The sequence below is a fragment of the Somniosus microcephalus genome, unplaced genomic scaffold (genome assembly GCF_052327205.1).
Source record: "Somniosus microcephalus isolate GS21.2 unplaced genomic scaffold, FLI_Smic_1.0 unresolved_chr7, whole genome shotgun sequence".
Lineage (NCBI taxonomy): Eukaryota > Metazoa > Chordata > Chondrichthyes > Squaliformes > Somniosidae > Somniosus > Somniosus microcephalus.
Window position 1 is genome coordinate 36,979,015 of NW_028225185.1, and position 21,140 is coordinate 37,000,154.

Below are 21,140 nucleotides of genomic sequence, written 5' to 3' on the forward strand. Positions count from 1 at the left end.
ACGGGTTTAGATACAGAGCAAAGCTCCCTCTACACTGTCCCATCAAACACTCCCAGGGCAGGTACAGCACGGATTAGATACAGGGTAAAGCTCCCTCTACAATGTCCCCATCAAACACTCCCAGGGCAGGTACAGCACGGGTTAGATACAGAGTAAAGCTCCCTCTACACTGTCCCATCAAACACTCCCAGGGCAGGTACAGCATGGTTTAAATACAGAGTAAAGATCGCTCTACACTGTCCCATCAAACACTCACAGGGCAGGTACAGCACGGGGTTAGATACAGAGTAAAGCTCCCTCTACACATTCCCATCAAACACTCCCAGGGCAGGTACAGCACGGGTTAGATACAGAGTAAAGCTCCCTCTACACTGTCCCATCAAACACTCCCAGGGCAGGTGCAGCACGGGTTAGATAGAGAGTAAAGGTCCCTCGACACTGTCCCATCAAACACTCCCAGGGCAGGTACAGCACGGGTTAGATACAGAGTAAAGCTCCCTCTACACTGTCCCGTCAAACACTCCCAGGGCAGGTATAGCACGGGTTAGATACAGAGTAAAGCTCCCTCTACACTGTCCCATCAAACACTCCCAGGGCAGGTACAGCACGAGTTAGATAAAGAGTAAAGCTCCCTCGACACTGTCCCCATCAAACACTCCCAGGGCAGGTACAGCACGGGTTAGATACAGAGTGAAGCTCCCTCTACACTGTCCCCATCAAACACTCCCAGGGCAGGTACAGCACGGGTTAGATACAGAGTAAAGCTCACTCTACACTGTCCCCATCAAACACTCCCAGGGCTGGTACAGCACGGGTTAGATACAGAGTAAAGCTCCCTCTGCACTGTCCCATCAAATACTCCCAGGGCAGGAACAGCACGGGTTAGATACAGAGTAAAGCTCCCTCTACACTGTCCCCATCAAACACTCCCAGGGCAGGTACAGCACGGGGTTAGATGCAGAGTAAATCTCCCTCTACACTGCCCTATCAAACACTCCCAGGGCAGCTACAGCACGGGTTAGATACAGAGTAAAAATCCCTCTACACTGTCCCATGAAACACTCCCAGGGCAGTTGCAGCACGGGTTAGATACAGAGTAAAGCTCCCTCTACACTGTCCCATCAAACACTCCCAGGGCAGGTACAGCAAGGGTCAGATACAGAGTAAAGCTCCCTCTACACTGTCCCATCAAACACTCCCAGGGCAGGTACAGCACAGGTTAGATACAGAGTAAAGCTCCCTCTACACTGTCCCATCAAACACTCCCAGGGCAGGTACAGCACGGGGTTAGATACAGAGTAAAGCTCCATCTTCACTGTCCCATCTAACACTCCCAGGGCAGGTACAGCACGGGTTAGATACAGAGTAAAGCTCCCTCGACACTGCCCCATCAAACACTCACAGGGCAGGTACTGCACGGGTTAGATACAGAGTAAAGCTCCCTCTACACTGCCCCATCAAACACTCCCAGGGCAGGTACAGCACGGGGTTAGATACAGAGTAAAGCTCCCTCTACACTGCCCCATCATACACTCCCAGGGCAGGTACAGCACGGGGTTAGATACAGAGTAAAGCTCCCTCTACACTTTCACATCATACACTCCCAGGGCAGGTACAGCACAGGTTAGATACAGAGTAAAGCTCCCTCTACACTGTCCCATCAAACACTCCCAGGACAGGTACAGCACGGGATAGATACAGAGTAAAGCTCCCTCTACACTGTCCCATCAAACACTCCCAGGGCAGATACAGCACAGGGTTAGATACAGAGTAAAGCTCCCTCTACACTGTCCCATAAAACACTCCCAGGGCAGGTACAGCACGGGTTAGACACAGAGTAAAGCTCCCTCTGCACTGTCCCCATCAAACACTCCCAGGGCAGGTACAGCACGGGTTAGATACAGAGTAGTGCTCCCACTACACTGTCTCCATCAAACACTCCCAGGGCAGGTACAGCACTGGTTAGATACAGAGTAAAGCTCCCTCTACACTCTCCCATCAATCACTCCCAGGGCAGGTACAGCACGAGTTAGATACTGAGTAAATCTCCCTCTACACTGTCCCATCAAACACTCCCAGGGCAGGTACAGCACGGGTTAGATACAGAGTAAAGCTCCCTCTACACTGTCCCATCAAACACTCCCAGGGCAGGTACAGCATGGTTTAAATACAGAGTAAAGATCGCTCTACACTGTCCCATCAAACACTCACAGGGCAGGTACAGCACGGGGTTAGATACAGAGTAAAGCTCCCTCTACACATTCCCATCAAACACTCCCAGGGCAGGTACAGCACGGGTTAGATACAGAGTAAAGCTCCCTCTACACTGTCCCATCAAACACTCCCAGGGCAGGTGCAGCACGGGTTAGATAGAGAGTAAAGGTCCCTCGACACTGTCCCATCAAACACTCCCAGGGCAGGTACAGCACGGGTTAGATACAGAGTAAAGCTCCCTCTACACTGTCCCGTCAAACACTCCCAGGGCAGGTATAGCACGGGTTAGATACAGAGTAAAGCTCCCTCTACACTGTCCCATCAAACACTCCCAGGGCAGGTACAGCACGAGTTAGATAAAGAGTAAAGCTCCCTCGACACTGTCCCCATCAAACACTCCCAGGGCAGGTACAGCACGGGTTAGATACAGAGTGAAGCTCCCTCTACACTGTCCCCATCAAACACTCCCAGGGCAGGTACAGCACGGGTTAGATACAGAGTAAAGCTCACTCTACACTGTCCCCATCAAACACTCCCAGGGCTGGTACAGCACGGGTTAGATACAGAGTAAAGCTCCCTCTGCACTGTCCCATCAAATACTCCCAGGGCAGGAACAGCACGGGTTAGATACAGAGTAAAGCTCCCTCTACACTGTCCCCATCAAACACTCCCAGGGCAGGTACAGCACGGGGTTAGATACAGAGTAAAGCTCCCTCTACACTGCCCTATCAAACACTCCCAGGGCAGCTACAGCACGGGTTAGATACAGAGTAAAAATCCCTCTACACTGTCCCATGAAACACTCCCAGGGCAGTTGCAGCACGGGTTAGATACAGAGTAAAGCTCCCTCTACACTGTCCCATCAAACACTCCCAGGGCAGGTACAGCAAGGGTCAGATACAGAGTAAAGCTCCCTCTACACTGTCCCATCAAACACTCCCAGGGCAGGTACAGCACAGGTTAGATACAGAGTAAAGCTCCCTCTACACTGTCCCATCAAACACTCCCAGGGCAGGTACAGCACGGGGTTAGATACAGAGTAAAGCTCCATCTTCACTGTCCCATCTAACACTCCCAGGGCAGGTACTGCACGGGTTAGATACAGAGTAAAGCTCCCTCTACACTGCCCCATCAAACACTCCCAGGGCAGGTACAGCACGGGGTTAGATACAGAGTAAAGCTCCCTCTACACTGCCCCATCATACACTCCCAGGGCAGGTACAGCACGGGGTTAGATACAGAGTAAAGCTCCCTCTACACTTTCACATCATACACTCCCAGGGCAGGTACAGCACAGGTTAGATACAGAGTAAAGCTCCCTCTACACTGTCCCATCAAACACTCCCAGGACAGGTACAGCACGGGATAGATACAGAGTAAAGCTCCCTCTACACTGTCCCATCAAACAGTCCCAGGGCAGATACAGCACAGGGTTAGATACAGAGTAAAGCTCCCTCTACACTGTCCCATAAAACACTCCCAGGGCAGGTACAGCACGGGTTAGACACAGAGTAAAGCTCCCTCTGCACTGTCCCCATCAAACACTCCCAGGGCAGGTACAGCACGGGTTAGATACAGAGTAGTGCTCCCACTACACTGTCTCCATCAAACACTCCCAGGGCAGGAACAGCACTGGTTAGATACAGAGTAAAGCTCCCTCTACACTCTCCCATCAATCACTCCCAGGGCAGGTACAGCACGAGTTAGATACTGAGTAAATCTCCCTCTACACTGTCCCATCAAACACTCCCAGGGCAGGTACAGCACGAGTTAGATACAGAGTAAAGCTCCCTCTACACTGTCCCCATCAAGCACTCCCAGGGCAGGTACAGCACGGGTTAGATACAGAGTAAAGCTCCCTCTACACTGTCACATCAAACACTCCCAGGGCAGGTACAGCATGGTTTAAATAAAGAGTAAAGATCGCTCTGCACTGTCCCATCAAACACTCCCAGGGCAGGTACAGCACGGGTTAGATACAGAGTAAAGCTCCCTCTACACTGTCCCCATCAAACACTCCCGGGGCAGGTGCAGCACGGGTTAGATACAGAGTAAAGCTCCCTCTACACGGTCCCATCAAACACTGGCAGGACAGGTACAGCACGGGGTTAGATACAGAATAAAGCTCCGTCTACACTGTCCCCATCAAACACTCCCAGGGCAGGTACAGCACGGGTTAGATACAGAGTAAAGCTCCCTCTACACTGTCCAATCAAACACTCCCAGGACAGGTACAGCACGGGGTTAGATACAGAGTAAAGCTCCCTCTACATTGTCCCCATCAAACACTCCCAGGGTAGGTACCACACGGGTTAGATACAGAGTAAAGCTCCCTCTACACTGTCCCATCAAACACTTCCAGGGCAGGGACAGCACGGGGTTAGATACAGAGTAAAGCTCCCTCTACACTGTCACATCAGACACTCCCAGGGCAGGTACAGCACAGGTTAGATACAGAGTAAAGCTCCCTCTACACTGTCCCATCAAACACTCCCAGGACAGGTACAGCACGGGTTAGATACAGAGTAAAGCTCCCTCTACACTGTACCATCAAACACTCCCAGGGCAGGTACAGCACGGGTTAGATACAGAGCAAAGCTCCCTCTACACTGTCCCATCAAACACTCCCAGGGCAGGTACAGCACGGATTAGATACAGGGTAAAGCTCCCTCTACAATGTCCCCATCAAACACTCCCAGGGCAGGTGCAGCACGGGTTAGATACAGAGTAAAGCTCCCTCTACACTGTCCCCATCAAACACTCCCAGGGCAGGTACAGCACGGGTTAGATACAGAGTAAAGCTCCCTCTACACTGTCCCATCAAACACTCCCAGGGCAGGTACAGCATGGTTTAAATACAGAGTAAAGATCGCTCTACACTGTCCCATCAAACACTCACAGGGCAGGTACAGCACGGGGTTAGATACAGAGTAAAGCTCCCTCTACACATTCCCATCAAACACTCCCAGGGCAGGTACAGCACGGGTTAGATACAGAGTAAAGCTCCCTCTACACTGTCCCATCAAACACTCCCAGGGCAGGTGCAGCACGGGTTAGATAGAGAGTAAAGGTCCCTCTACACTGTCCCATCAAACACTCCCAGGGCAGGTACAGCACGGGTTAGATACAGAGTAAAGCTCCCTCTACACTGTCCCGTCAAACACTCCCAGGGCAGGTATAGCACGGGTTAGATACAGAGTAAAGCTCCCTCTACACTGTCCCATCAAACACTCCCAGGGCAGGTACAGCACGAGTTAGATACAGAGTAAAGCTCCCTCGACACTGTCCCCATCAAACACTCCCAGGGCAGGTACAGCACGGGTTAGATACAGAGTGAAGCTCCCTCTACACTGTCCCCATCAAACACTCCCAGGGCAGGTACAGCACGGGTTAGATACAGAGTAAAGCTCACTCTACACTGTCCCCATCAAACACTCCCAGGGCTGGTACAGCACGGGTTAGATACAGAGTAAAGCTCCCTCTGCACTGTCCCATCAAATACTCCCAGGGCAGGAACAGCACGGGTTAGATACAGAGTAAAGCTCCCTCTACACTGTCCCCATCAAACACTCCCAGGGCAGGTACAGCACGGGGTTAGATACAGAGTAAAGCTCCCTCTACACTGTCCCATCAAACACTCCCAGGGCAGCTACAGCACGGGTTAGATACAGAGTAAAAATCCCTCTACACTGTCCCATGAAACACTCCCAGGGCAGGTGCAGCATGGGTTAGATACAGAGTAAAGCTCCCTCTACACTGTCCCATCAAACACACCCAGGGCAAGTACAGCAAGGGTTAGATACAGAGTAAAGCTCCCTCTACACTGTCCCATCAAACACTCCCAGGGCAGGTACATCACAGGTTAGATACAGAGTAAAGCTCCCTCTACACTGTCCCATCAAACACTCCCAGGGCAGGTACAGCACGGGGTTAGATACAGAGTAAAGCTCCATCTTCACTGTCCCATCTAACACTCCCAGGGCAGGTACAGCACGGTTTAGATACAGAGTAAAGCTCCCTCGACACTGCCCCATCAAACACTCACAGGGCAGGTACTGCACGGGTTAGATACAGAGTAAAGCTCCCTCTACACTGCCCCATCAAACACTCCCAGGGCAGGTACAGCACGGGGTTAGATACAGAGTAAAGCTCCCTCTACACTGCCCCATCATACACTCCCAGGGCAGGTACAGCACGGGGTTAGATACAGAGTAAAGCTCCCTCTACACTTTCACATCATACACTCCCAGGGCAGGTACAGCACAGGTTAGATAGAGTAAAGCTCCCTCTACACTGTCCCATCAAACACTCCCAGGAAAGGTACAGCACGGGATAGATACAGAGTAAAGCTCCCTCTACACTGTCCCATCAAACACTCCCAGGGCAGATACAGCACAGGGTTAGATACAGAGTAAAGCTCCCTCTACACTGTCCCATAAAACACTCCCAGGGCAGGTACAGCACGGGTTAGATACTGAGTAAATCTCCCTCTACACTGTCCCCTCAAACACTCCCAGGGCAGGTACAGCACGGGTTAGACACAGAGTAAAGCTCCCTCTACACTCTCCCATCAAACCCTCCCAGGGCAGGTACAGCACGAGTTAGATACAGAGTAAAGCTCCCTCTACACTGTCCCCATCAAACACTCCCAGGGCAGGTACAGCACGGGTTAGATACAGAGTAAAGCTCCCTCTGCACTGTCCCCATCAAACACTCCCAGGGCAGGTACAGCACGGGTTAGATACAGAGTAGTGCTCCCACTACACTGTCTCCATCAAACACTCCCAGGGCAGGTACAGCACTGGTGAGATACAGAGTAAAGCTCCCTCTACACTCTCCCATCAAACACTCCCAGGGCAGGTACAGCACGAGTTAGATACTGAGTAAATCTCCCTCTACACTGTCCCATCAAACACTCCCAGGGCAGGTACAGCACGGGTTAGATAAAGAGTAAAGCTCCCTCTACACTCTCCCATCAAACACTCCCAGGGCAGGTACAGCACGAGTTAGATACAGAGTAAAGCTCCCTCTACACTGTCCCATCAAACACTCCCAGGGCAGGTACAGCACGGGTTAGATACAGAGTAAAGCTCCCTCTACACTGTCCCATCAAACACTCCCAGGGCAGGTACAGCATGGTTTAAATAAAGAGTGAAGATCGCTCTGCACTGTCCCATCAAACACTCCCAGGGCAGGTACAGCACGGGTTAGATACAGAGTACCTCTACACTGCCCCCCCATCAAACACTCCCCAGGGCAGTTAACACGCACGTGTTAGATACAGAGTAAAGCTCCCTCTACACTGTCCCATCCAAACACTCCCAGGGCAGGTACAGCATGGGTTAGATAAAGAGTAAAGCTCCCTCTACACTGTCCCCATCAAACACTCCCAGGGCAGGTACAGCACGGGTTAGCTACAGAGTAAAGCTTCCTCTACACTGTCCCATCAAACATTCCCAGGGCAGGTACAGTACGAGTTCGATACAGAGTAAATCTCCCTCTACACTGTCCCCATCAAACACTCCCAGGGCAGGTACAGCACGGGTTAGATACAGAGTAAAGCTCCCTCTACACTGTCCCATCAAACACTCCCAGGGCAGGTACAGCACGGGTTAGATACAGAGTAAAGCTCCCTCTACACTGTCCCATCAAACACTCCCAGGGCAGGTACAGCATGGTTTAAATAAAGAGTGAAGATCGCTCTGCACTGTCCCATCAAACACTCCCAGGGCAGGTACAGCACGGGTTAGATACAGAGTAAAGCTCCCTCTACACTGTCCCCATCAAACACTCCCAGGGCAGGTACAGCACGGGTTAGATACAGAGTAATGCTCCCTCTACACTGTCCCATCAAACACTCCCAGGGCAGGTACAGCACGGGTTAGATACAGAGTAAAGCTCCCTCTACACTGTCCCCATCAAACACTCCCAGGGCAGGTACAGCACGGGTTAGCTACAGAGTAAAGCTTCCTCTACACTGTCCCATCAAACATTCCCAGGGCAGGTACAGTACGAGTTCGATACAGAGTAAATCTCCCTCTACACTGTCCCCATCAAACACTCCCAGGGCAGGTACAGCACGGGTTAGATACAGAGTAAAGCTCCCTCTACACTGTCCCATCAAACACTCCCAGGGCAGGTACAGCACGGGTTAGATACAGAGTAAAGCTCCCTCTACATTATCCCATCTGTGGTGTATGTAACCTGTTCCACCTTAAGAGAACTTAAGCCTGTTCCACCTTAAGAGATGTACTGCTTTCTCTGGCTGCTGTATACGTAATACCGGTGGTGACCACACCGGTATATAAGCACTGTGTAGTAATATTGTATTCAACATAGTCCCGACCTCCAACCAGTAAAGACCGGTTCAATTTGCTCTTGTAGTCTGTGTAGTAATTATCACTATAACACACAGACTTAACACCATCAAACACTCCCAGGGCAGGGACAGCACGGGTTAGATACAGAGTAAAGCTCCCTCTACACTGTCCCCATGAAACACTCCCAGGGCAGGTACAGCACGGGTTTAGATACAGAGTAAAGCTCCCTCCACACTGTCCCCATGAAACACTCCCAGGGCAGGTACAGCACGGGTTAGATACAGAGTAAAGCTCCCACTACACTGTCCCGTCAAACACTCCCAGGACAGATATAGCACGGGTTAGGTACAGAGTAAAGCTCCCTCTACACTGTCCCCATCAAACACTCCCAGGGCAGGTACAGCATGGGTTAGATACAGAGTAAAGCTCCCTCTACACTGTCCCATCAAACACTCCCAGGGCAGGTACAGCACAGGGTTAGATACAGAGTAAAGCTCCCTCTACACTGTCCCCATCAAACACTCCCAGGGCAGGTACAGCACAGGTTAGATACAGAGTAAAGCTCCCTCTACACTGTCCCCATCAAACACTCCCAGGGCAGGTACAGCACGGCTTAGATACAGAGTAAAGCTCCCTCTACACTGTCCCATTAAACACTCCCAGGGGAGGTACAGCACGGGTTAGATACAGAGTAAAGCTCCCTCTACACTGTCCCATCAAACACTCCCAGGGCAGGTACAGCACGAGTTAGATACAGAGTAAAGCTCCCTCGACACTGTCCCCATCAAACACTCCCAGGGCAGGTACAGCACGGGTTAGATACAGAGTGAAGCTCCCTCTACACTGTCCCCATCAAACACTCCCAGGGCAGGTACAGCACGGGTTAGATACAGAGTAAAGCTCACTCTACACTGTCCCCATCAAACACTCCCAGGGCTGGTACAGCACGGGTTAGATACAGAGTAAAGCTCCCTCTGCACTGTCCCATCAAATACTCCCAGGGCAGGAACAGCACGGGTTAGATACAGAGTAAAGCTCCCTCTACACTGTCCCCATCAAACACTCCCAGGGCAGGTACAGCACGGGGTTAGATACAGAGTAAAGCTTCCTCTACACTGTCCCATCAAACACTCCCAGGGCAGCTACAGCACGGGTTAGATACAGAGTAAAAATCCCTCTACACTGTCCCATGAAACACTCCCAGGGCAGGTGCAGCATGGGTTAGATACAGAGTAAAGCTCCCTCTACACTGTCCCATCAAACACGCCCAGGGCAAGTACAGCAAGGGTTAGATACAGAGTAAAGCTCCCTCTACACTGTCCCATCAAACACTCCCAGGGCAGGTACATCACAGGTTAGATACAGAGTAAAGCTCCCTCTACACTGTCCCATCAAACACTCCCAGGGCAGGTACAGCACGGGGTTAGATACAGAGTAAAGCTCCATCTTCACTGTCCCATCTAACACTCCCAGGGCAGGTACAGCACGGTTTAGATACAGAGTAAAGCTCCCTCGACACTGCCCCATCAAACACTCACAGGGCAGGTACTGCACGGGTTAGATACAGAGTAAAGCTCCCTCTACACTGCCCCATCAAACACTCCCAGGGCAGGTACAGCACGGGGTTAGATACAGAGTAAAGCTCCCTCTACACTGCCCCATCATACACTCCCAGGGCAGGTACAGCACGGGGTTAGATACAGAGTAAAGCTCCCTCTACACTTTCACATCATACACTCCCAGGGCAGGTACAGCACAGGTTAGATACAGAGTAAAGCTCCCTCTACACTGTCCCATCAAACACTCCCAGGAAAGGTACAGCACGGGATAGATACAGAGTAAAGCTCCCTCTGCACTGTCCCATCAAACACTCCCAGGGCAGATACAGCACAGGGTTAAATACAGAGTAAAGCTCCCTCTACACTGTCCCATAAAACACTCCCAGGGCAGGTACAGCACGGGTTAGATACTGAGTAAATCTCCCTCTACACTGTCCCCTCAAACACTCCCAGGGCAGGTACAGCACGGGTTAGACACAGAGTAAAGCTCCCTCTACACTCTCCCATCAAACCCTCCCAGGGCAGGTACAGCACGAGTTAGATACAGAGTAAAGCTCCCTCTACACTGTCCCCATCAAACACTCCCAGGGCAGGTACAGCACGGGTTAGATACAGAGTAAAGCTCCCTCTGCACTGTCCCCATCAAACACTCCCAGGGCAGGTACAGCACGGGTTAGATACAGAGTAGTGCTCCCACTACACTGTCTCCATCAAACACTCCCAGGGCAGGTACAGCACTGGTGAGATACAGAGTAAAGCTCCCTCTACACTCTCCCATCAAACACTCCCAGGGCAGGTACAGCACGAGTTAGATACTGAGTAAATCTCCCTCTACACTGTCCCATCAAACACTCCCAGGGCAGGTACAGCACGGGTTAGATAAAGAGTAAAGCTCCCTCTACACTCTCCCATCAAACACTCCCAGGGCAGGTACAGCACGAGTTAGATACAGAGTAAAGCTCCCTCTACACTGTCCCATCAAACACTCCCAGGGCAGGTACAGCACGGGTTAGATACAGAGTAATGCTCCCTCTACACTGTCCCATCAAACACTCCCAGGGCAGGTACAGCACGGGTTAGATACAGAGTAAAGCTCCCTCTACACTGTCCCCATCAAACACTCCCAGGGCAGGTACAGCACGGGTTAGCTACAGAGTAAAGCTTCCTCTACACTGTCCCATCAAACATTCCCAGGGCAGGTACAGTACGAGTTCGATACAGAGTAAATCTCCCTCTACACTGTCCCCATCAAACACTCCCAGGGCAGGTACAGCACGGGTTAGATACAGAGTAAAGCTCCCTCTACACTGTCCCATCAAACACTCCCAGGGCAGGTACAGCACGGGTTAGATACAGAGTAAAGCTCCCTCTACATTATCCCATCTGTGGTGTATGTAACCTGTTCCACCTTAAGAGAACTTAAGCCTGTTCCACCTTAAGAGATGTACTGCTTTCTCTGGCTGCTGTATACGTAATACCGGTGGTGACCACACCGGTATATAAGCACTGTGTAGTAATATTGTATTCAACATAGTCCCGACCTCCAACCAGTAAAGACCGGTTCAATTTGCTCTTGTAGTCTGTGTAGTAATTATCACTATAACACACAGACTTAACACCATCAAACACTCCCAGGGCAGGGACAGCACGGGTTAGATACAGAGTAAAGCTCCCTCTACACTGTCCCCATGAAACACTCCCAGGGCAGGTACAGCACGGGTTAGATACAGAGTAAAGCTCCCTCTACACTGTCCCGTCAAACACTCCCAGGACAGGTATAGCACGGGTTAGGTACAGAGTAAAACTGCCTCTACACTGTCCCATCAAACACTCCCAGGGCAGGTACAGCACGGGGTTAGATACAGAGTAGAGCTCCCTCTACACTGTCCCATCAAACACTCCCAGGGCAGGTACAGCACGGGTTTAGATACAGAGTAAAGCTCCCTCCACACTGTCCCCATGAAACACTCCCAGGGCAGGTACAGCACGGGTTAGATACAGAGTAAAGCTCCCACTACACTGTCCCGTCAAACACTCCCAGGACAGATATAGCACGGGTTAGGTACAGAGTAAAGCTCCCTCTACACTGTCCCCATCAAACACTCCCAGGGCAGGTACAGCATGGGTTAGATACAGAGTAAAGCTCCCTCTACACTGTCCCATCAAACACTCCCAGGGCAGGTACAGCACAGGGTTAGATACAGAGTAAAGCTCCCTCTACACTGTCCCCATCAAACACTCCCAGGGCAGGTACAGCACAGGTTAGATACAGAGTAAAGCTCCCTCTACACTGTCCCCATCAAACACTCCCAGGGCAGGTACAGCACGGCTTAGATACAGAGTAAAGCTCCCTCTACACTGTCCCATTAAACACTCCCAGGGGAGGTACAGCACGGGTTAGATACAGAGTAAAGCTCCCTCTACACTGTCCCATCAAACACTCCCAGGGCAGGTACAGCACAGGTTAGATACAGAGTAAAGCTCCCTCTACACTGTCCCCATCAAACACTCCCAGGGCAGGTACAGCACGGGTTAGATACAGAGTAAAGCTCCCTCTGCACTGTCCCATCAAACACTCCCAGGGCAGGAACAGCACGGGTTAGATACAGAGTAAAGCTCCCTCTACACTGTCCCCATCAAACACTCCCAGGGCAGTGTTGTGTGTGTAACCTGTTCCACCTTAAGAGAGCTTAAGCCTGTTCCACCTTAAGAGATGTGCTACTTTCTCAGGCTGCTGTAGACGTAATACCGGGGGTGAACACACCGGTATATAAGCACTGTGCAGTAATCTTGTATTCAGAATAGTCCCTACCTCCAACCAGTAAAGACCTGTTTTTGATTGTTATTAATTAGTCTGTGTCTTAATTAACTAGATAACTCACAGATTTAACACTGGTGACGAGTCTGATTCGGACCCTGCGGCAGTCACTCCACGGCAGCTTCGTCCACAGCCAGGACGTTGCAGAGAGGTTTCCACCCTCTCCACCCCACTGGAAGACATCCTGACCTCGGAGCCTCCATCGGCGACCGCCAGCTTCTTCTCCAGCTTGGTGGTGGGTAAGCCGTTGTCTGAGCCGGGCAGCGATGCGACAGGCAGTCGACCGCGTTGGCCGCACGAACAGGGCTGGGGGAGCCGGAGGAATAGGGCGCGAGAGCCGCTTCGAGCGGGAGGCGTTTCAACAGAGCGATCGCATCTCCTGATAAGGGCCGAGAGCCGCGAAAGCGATCGCATCTCCAGATAAGGGCCGAGAGCCGCTTCGGTCGGGAGCCACTTCGCGATCCAGCGATCGCATCCGCTGATAAGGGCCGCACTCGGGCGATCGCGGCGAAGATAAGGGCCGCACTCGGGGGCTGAAGGGAGATGGTGTCGGGGGACGGGTGAAGACCGCCAAGCGCGGGAAAACCGCCATTTTGTGGGCGGAGGACGACGGCAAGAGCGGGAAGCCGCCATCTTGGATAGCAGTAAAAAAAAAAAAAATCTGAGAAATTGCAAATCTGATAAAGTACTACAATGCCTAAACACGGGAATATTAGCAACTTTGATAGTGACATCGAAGATTGGGCCATATATGTTGAACGAGTTAAAAATTATTGTAAGGCCAATAAAATTCGTGAGGCTGATAAAGCACTAACATTATTAAATTTAATGGGTGCGAAGACATACGGGCAATTGAAACACCTGTTATCACCAGATGAACCGGCGGATAAGACGTTCTATGAGATTGTTACTGTCCTAAAAGATCATCGAAACCCCACGCCGCTGATGCTAGCGGAACGATTTAAATTTTATGAAAAAAGGCAGCTACAGCATGAAAGCAATGCTGAATATTTGCTGGAATTGCGTAAATTAGCGAAATATTGCCAGTTTGGAATGGGACTGACAGATGCACTACGAGACAAATTTGTGTGTGGTTTATTTAAACAGGATACACAAAAGCGACTGCTCGAGGAGAATGAGCTGACGCTTGAGAAGGCGGTCACTATGGCAGCAGCACACGAAGCCGCAGCGAGAGGCACGGCAGTAATGCAGCTACGGTCACCGGAGCTCAGTGCACACAAATTGGGTGTGAGTTCTGGCAAATGTTATCGTTGTGGAAAGACAACGCATGATCAGAACCAGTGTTGGTTTAAAAACCAAGAATGTAGAACTTGTGGTAGGCTTGGACACATAGCTAGAGTATGCAGGTCAGGGAAGAAGACCAGCAACAAGAAGTCACCGCAAGGAAAATACGCAAAAGTACACAAGGTGGCCGAACAGGAGTCCGATTCAGACGCTAGCAGTAATGAACTGGCTGGCTTAAGCAGTATTGAACTGGCTAGCTTAAGGGTACTCAACGTTGGTAAGGGTGCAGACCTCCAGACAATTTGGGTTACTCTTCAGATAGAAGGAGTCCAAGTAAAAATGGAATTGGACACTGGATCGGCATTGTCGGTCATGAATAAGAAAGATTACAGAAGGTTATTCCAACATATTCCCCTACAGGATACGGAGATTATATTGACAACCTACACGGGGCAGAGAGTGTACCCCATCGGGACAATAAAGGTTGCAGTGGCCAACAAGGGCGAAGGAAGTCAAATAATGGGCTTATATGTGCTACCGGAGGGAGGTCCACCACTACTAGGCCGGGAGTGGTTTAGAAACATAAATATGGACTGGCATTCGCTAAAAGCCATAAAGAGTGAGAACTCGGTGCAGATAATCAGCCCAGACTCTAGAACTGATGATGGTAAGACCAACCCATGTGCAAAAGACAAAGTTTCAGCACAGAATTCCACTGAGCAACAACAACATAGTTTAACAGAGAATTCTGAGTCTGTCAAGTATACTGATATGCACATTTTTGAGGGACACTGGGCTCGAACTCAACTCCATTTCAAACTACAACAGCAATTAGAACAAATGATTCGCCGTTTTGAGCAAGAGATGAATGAAATAAAAATGTTCTTTGTTACAGAGTGGGAGAATCTGGAAAGGCAACAGAAGCAACTGATGGAGAAAATGGAGCAGGAGCACACCAACCATCTGCGCGAGGAGGCCGAACGAATCAAAGCTGATTCAGGTTCTGAAGGTGCGTGCCATAATCTGGTGTCAGAAGAGTTAACGGTCAGCCAACTCCTTCATATGCTGAGGGACAAGACTCTGAAATGGGAAAAACTTGAACACGAGCTGCGATCTTCAAAGGAAAAGGGCTCGGAGCTCTCAAAAGTCATTGAGATGGCTGATGTGACGACACAGACTGAAACGACTGCAACAGAGCAGCCATTGGATGCCAAAAGTACGCTGACTCACGTCAATGTAGAACAACAGACCGCTGAAACAGCTGCTCCGGTAGAGGGACTGCATAGTCCGATCAATCAATCTCCAAAGGAAGTTGAAGTATTAAAATCACAAATGAGGTCACTAGTAAACGACTTGCTGAAAGCCCAGAAAAAGCTGGAGGCAGAGGTACACATGAAGAAGTCTCTTCAGGAAAGATGTCTGGATTTGGAACAAGAGCTGGCTAACGTCCAGCTGGGTATGGAGGAAATAGACGACCCTCTCGCTGACCTGTCGGACGACTCCGAATATTACTATGTCCTGTCCTGCCCAACTTGTAACTTCGACTCCCACCATACAGAAATCATGGAGGAGCACCGAAAGTCTACGGAACATCGGGAGAAGGTGGCTCTACTACAAAAAAAGGAGGAAGAGAAGGAGGAACTGCGCATGCAGCTGGCAGCTGTGGCAGCTGACAATGGAGCCCAGAGAGTCTCCAAGAAGCAGAAAAGAAAAAGTAAAAACAGAAGATGACCCATCTGAACCATTATCACCTCTACCAGATCACACACGTGGTCCCTCCGAACGGAGCCAAATCAGTTCGGAAGTTCAAGCTGTTAAATCCATGAAAGGACTACTGAATGTGTAACGTGAACCGACTACACCACAGAGATTGAATCTGTGAACTGTTTTCCGCAGAGACTGAATCTGTGATATGTTACGTTAAACATGAAGTTATATATGTATATATGTTATTACGTTATGTTAAATGGGGGGGATGACTATAAAGCTAAGAAGGGAGGAGTGTTGTGTATGTAACCTGTTCCACCTTAAGAGAGCTTAAGCCTGTTCCACCTTAAGAGATGTACTACTTTCTCAGGCTGCTGTAGACGTAATACCGGGGGTGAACACACCGGTATATAAGCACTGTGCAGTAATCTTGTATTCAGTGTAGTCCCTACCTCCAACCAGTAAAGACCTGTTTTTGATTGTTATTAATTAGTCTGTGTCTTAATTAACTAGATAACTCACAGATTTAACAGGCAGGTACAGCACGGGGTTAGATACAGAGTAAAGCTCCCTCTACACTGTCCTATCAAACACTCCCAGGGCAGCTACAGCACGGGTTAGATACAGAGTAAAAATCCCTCTACACTGTCCCATGAAACACTCCCAGGGCAGGTACAGCACGGGTTAGATACAGAGTAAAGCTCCCTCTACACTGTCCCATCAAACACTCCCAGGGCAGGTACAGCACGGGTTTAGATACAGAGTAAAGCTCCCTCTACACTGTCCCCATGAAACACTCCCAGGGCAGGTACAGCACGGGTTAGATACAGAGTAAAGCTCCCACTACACTGTTCCGTCAAACACTCCCAGGGCAGGTACAGCACGGGTTAGATACAGAGTAAAGCTCCCTCTACACTGTCCCCATCAAACACTCCCAGGGCAGGTACAGCACGGGTTAGATACAGAGTAAAGCTCCCTCTACACTGTCCCATTAAACACTCCCAGGGGAGGTACAGCACGGGTTAGATACAGAGTAAAGCTCCCTCTACACTGTCCCATCAAACACTCCCAGGGCAGGTACAGCACGGGTTCGATACAGAGTAAAGCTCCCTCCACACTGTCCCATCAAACACTTCCAGGGCAGGTACAGCATGGTTTAAATACAGAGTAAAGATCGCTCTACACTGTCCCATCAAACACTCCCAGGGTAGGTGCAGCACTGGTTAGATTCAGAGTAAAGCTCCCTCTACACTGTCCCATCAAACACTCCCAGGGCAGGTACAGCACGGGTTAGATACAGAGTAAAGCTCCCTCTACACTGTCCCCATCAAGCTGGGAACTCTGTATTATCAGCAGCTGTTCCGATGGCCCTGAAACCTCTGCATTATCGCCGTCCATTAACCCGAGGCTGCTGTGCATTGGAGCTCATTTCCCAGCCAGAAGGAGGGCGGGACCCTCGCCTTAACGCAAGGTCAGAATCGAAAGTTTTTCCACCTGGAATGACCGGGTTGGTCGATCATTAACGAAGCTAGCAGAGAGATAAGGCCCGAGCGCTCGGTATATAACCCAGGCGGTTCGGAGAGCGTCTCATTCGGCTCTCCTGGAAACCTCTTCCAGCTCGGCCCCCCTGGTGAAAAAGAAGCATGGACGGAGTCCAGCTGTTCGTGATGACCCTGCTCCTGGCGGGCGCCTACGCCATGTGCCCGGAGCCCTCCACCCTGAAGGACGAGAATGGCGGGAGGGTCTGTGCCCGCCTCTTCGCGGACGCCGATGTCCTCTACAACCAGTGCTGCAGAGGAGACTCCTTCGACATCAGGAGCCCGGCGGATGTGCCCTCGATCGAGCGATTCTGGGACGACAGGGTCTCCTCCCTGGTGGTGGGACCTCGCTGCGAGCTGACCGTCTGGAACAAGATCAACAAGCGCGGCAAACGGCACACGTTCCGCACGGGCATCCAGTACCGCCTGGAGGAGGTGGGCAAGGGCCTCTTTGGCAACTGGGATGACTCCATTACCTCCTACTACTGTACATGCCGCTGATGAACCACAAACCGCTGAGCCCTCACCCTCCCCGGCCAACGCTCCTCCTCTCCCCCAACGCTCCTCCTCTCCCCCAACGCTCCTCCTCTCCCCCAACGGTCCTCCTCTCCCCCAACGCTCCACCTCTCCCCCAACGGTCCTCCTCTCCCCCAACGGTCCTCCTCTCCCCCAACGGTCCTCCTCTCCCCCAACGCTCCACCTCTCCCCCAACGGTCCTCCTCTCCCCCAACGCTCCTCCTCTCCCTCAACACTCCAACTCTCCCCCAACGGTCCTCCTCTCCCCCAACGCTCCTCCTCTCCCTCAACGTCCCTGGCCATCGCCAGTCCACCCCGCTCTCTCCCCCTCGCATCTACTAAACGGGGCCCCCGCCTCGTACCCGGCGGGAGGGGCGAGATTTCCACCGCTCGTTCCGTTAACGGGTTTACGATTCTTCCGCCTGCCCCCACTTGGAGAGGGACTCCCCTTCTCTCCCTACCGCAACCCCCGCTAAACACTCCCAGCCCTGCGACTGACCGACTGACGCGGTTTCCCGCTCCCCTCCACCACCCCCGTCCCTCGCCACTTAGCGTTTGCCCCTTTTGAACCGCGCGGGTTGCATCGGCGCGTGGCGGGGCCTGAGGCCTCTCCGACTCTCCTGGCTATGCTCCTGGCTAAGTTTGTCCCACCTACATGGATTTTCACCAGTTTAACCGGCCAAGCGGTTTGATTTCATGAACTCCCCGACTGTTCAACTATCGAGCGAGGAAGATCCCAGCGGCTCCTTACCCCGGAGAACTCGGGATTCCCTCCGAGCCGCAATGCGGCGTTCCGCTGTATCGCCGTGGGAACCCGCGACGGGATGGGGTTGACGCCACGCCGCCCGCCATCCAACCCCGAAACGGCCTCGGCCGAAACAACGAGGTATTTGGGGGGTTGCTGCGGATCTCGTGTCACGTTTCCAGGCTGTCGGGAAGGGACGGAGTCCTCACGCCGCTCACCGCTTTCGATGGAACCCCCTTAACGCCTCTTGCCGATCCTGCGATGCGAGCTTCCGACAGGGGAGCCTCCAAGCTGGGAGCCCTCCCTTCAAAACTGTCCACTTTATCTCTGCTGATCTGATCACGATGCTGCTCTTGGGACGATCGGGGCTTGTTGGAAAGATGTGGATCTGTCTCTTTAAGCTCACTTGCAGTCTTTGAATAAAACACCAAGTGTGCCTGCTGCTCCGCCTCTGTGTCCTTGTAAATTCTGTGCCCCGTCGATCGTTCCGGTGCTCGAGTTAGGAGCTCTCACTTGCTCCTGCTCACCATTTGCAACACAATTCCCCCCCTCCGCTCCTGTCCCTTTCTGGAGCTCAGATCCAGGGCTGTCAGGTGCCCCCAAGTGCCTAAGGCTGTGTTCTAGAGTGAGATCGGGACCGGACTCGTATTAACACTGTCCCTGAGGCTGTGTTCTAGAGTGAGATCGGGACCGGACTCATATTAACACTGTCCCTGAGGCTGTGTTCTAGAGTGAGATCGGGACCTAACTCGTATTAACACTGTAGCCGGGGCTGTGTTCTAGAGTGAGATCGGGACCAGACTCGCATTAACACTGTCCCTGGGGCTGTGTTCTAGAGTGAGATCAGGACCTGACCCATATTAACACAGTCCCTGGGGCTGTTTTAGAGTGACATCGGGACCGGACTCATATTAACACTGTCCCTGGTGCTGTGTTCTAGAGTGAGATCGGGACCTGACTCGTATTAACACTGTCCCTGAGGCTGTGTTCTAGAGTGAGATCGGGACCTGACTCGTATTAACACTGTCCCAGGGGCTGTGTTCTAGAATGAGATTGGGACCTGACTCGTATTAACACTGTCCCCGAGGCTGTGTTCTAGAGTGAGATCACGACCTGACTCGTATTAACACAGTCCCTGGGGCTGTTCTAGAGTGAGATCAGGACCTGACTCGTATTAACACTGTCCCTGGTGCTGTGTTCGAGAATGAGATCGGGACCTGACTCGTATTAACACTGTCCCCGGGGCTGTGTTCTAGAGTGAGATCGAGACCTGACTTGTATTAAAACTGTCCCGGAGGCTGTGTTCTAGAATGAGATCGGGACCTGACTCGTATTAACACTGTCCCCAGGGCTGTGTTCTAGAGTGAGATCGGGACCTGACTCGTATTAACACTGTCCCCGGGGCTGTGTTCGAGATTGAGATCACGACCTGACTCGTATTAACACTGTCCCCGGGGCTGTGTTGTCAAGTGAGATCAGGACCTGTCTCCTGAGTTACTCTGGGTTCTAGCTGTGTTCTAGAGTGGGATTAGGACCTGTCTCCTGAGTTACTCTGTGTTCTAGCTGTTCTAGAGTGAGATCATAATCGGACTCCTGCATTACTCTGTGTTCTACTTGTGTTCTCGAGTGAGATCAGGACCTGGCTCCTGCTTTACTCTGTGTTCTACTTGTGTTCTCGAGTGAGATCAGGACCTGGCTCCTGAGTTACTCTGTGTTCTAGCTGTGTTCTAGAGTGAGATCAGGACCTGGTTCATGAGTTACTCTGTGTTCTAGAGTGAGATCAGGACCTGGCTCATGCGTTACTCTGTGTTCTAGCTGTGTTCTAGAGTGAGATCAGGACCTGGTTCCTGAGTTGCACGCTCCCTGTGGCTGTGTTCTACACTGAGATCGGAGTTATAACGTACAGCGGCCCCGGAATGCACGGCCAGCGACGAAGCGATGCGCGCCCCGCACAAGGATCATGCGCCCCCCCCCCCGCGAGTCGAGTACTTGGTGTCTTCGGAGCATCAGTTCATGTCAGCTGACCATAGTGGGGATCCCCTTATGCGAGCTGCTGTGGCACCAGCAGGCTCTACAAGCAGCCAATCAAAAGGTAGAATTCTCCCAGACAGTGAACAAGGAAGTGAGAAAACTAAAATTCTCACTTTGTTTGCGGATGACACCAATTTGAGGGGGGGAATAGTCAATACTGAGGAGGACCGCAACAAATTACAGGAGGACATTATTAAACTTACAGAATGGGCATATAATTGGCAAATGAAGTTCAACACAGATAAATGTAAGGTGTTACATTTTGGTAGGAAGAATAGGGAGGTCACTTATCACTCGGAGGGTGCGAGTCTGGGTGGGGTAGAGGAACAAAGGGATCTCGGAGTACAAATACACAAATCACTAAAAGTTGCGACACAGGTTAACAAGGCCATAAAAGAAGCAAACCAAGCACTAGGGTTTATTTCTAGAGAGATAGAATTGAAAAGT

The 21,140-nt window shown here is 51.4% G+C and overlaps 1 pseudogene; it reads left to right on the forward strand.

The window, feature by feature from the left end:
• Positions 1-17,470: 17,470 nt before the first annotated feature.
• LOC147086796 (syncollin pseudogene) lies at positions 17,471-19,110 on the forward strand (annotated as a pseudogene).
• Positions 19,111-21,140: the final 2,030 nt, after the last annotated feature.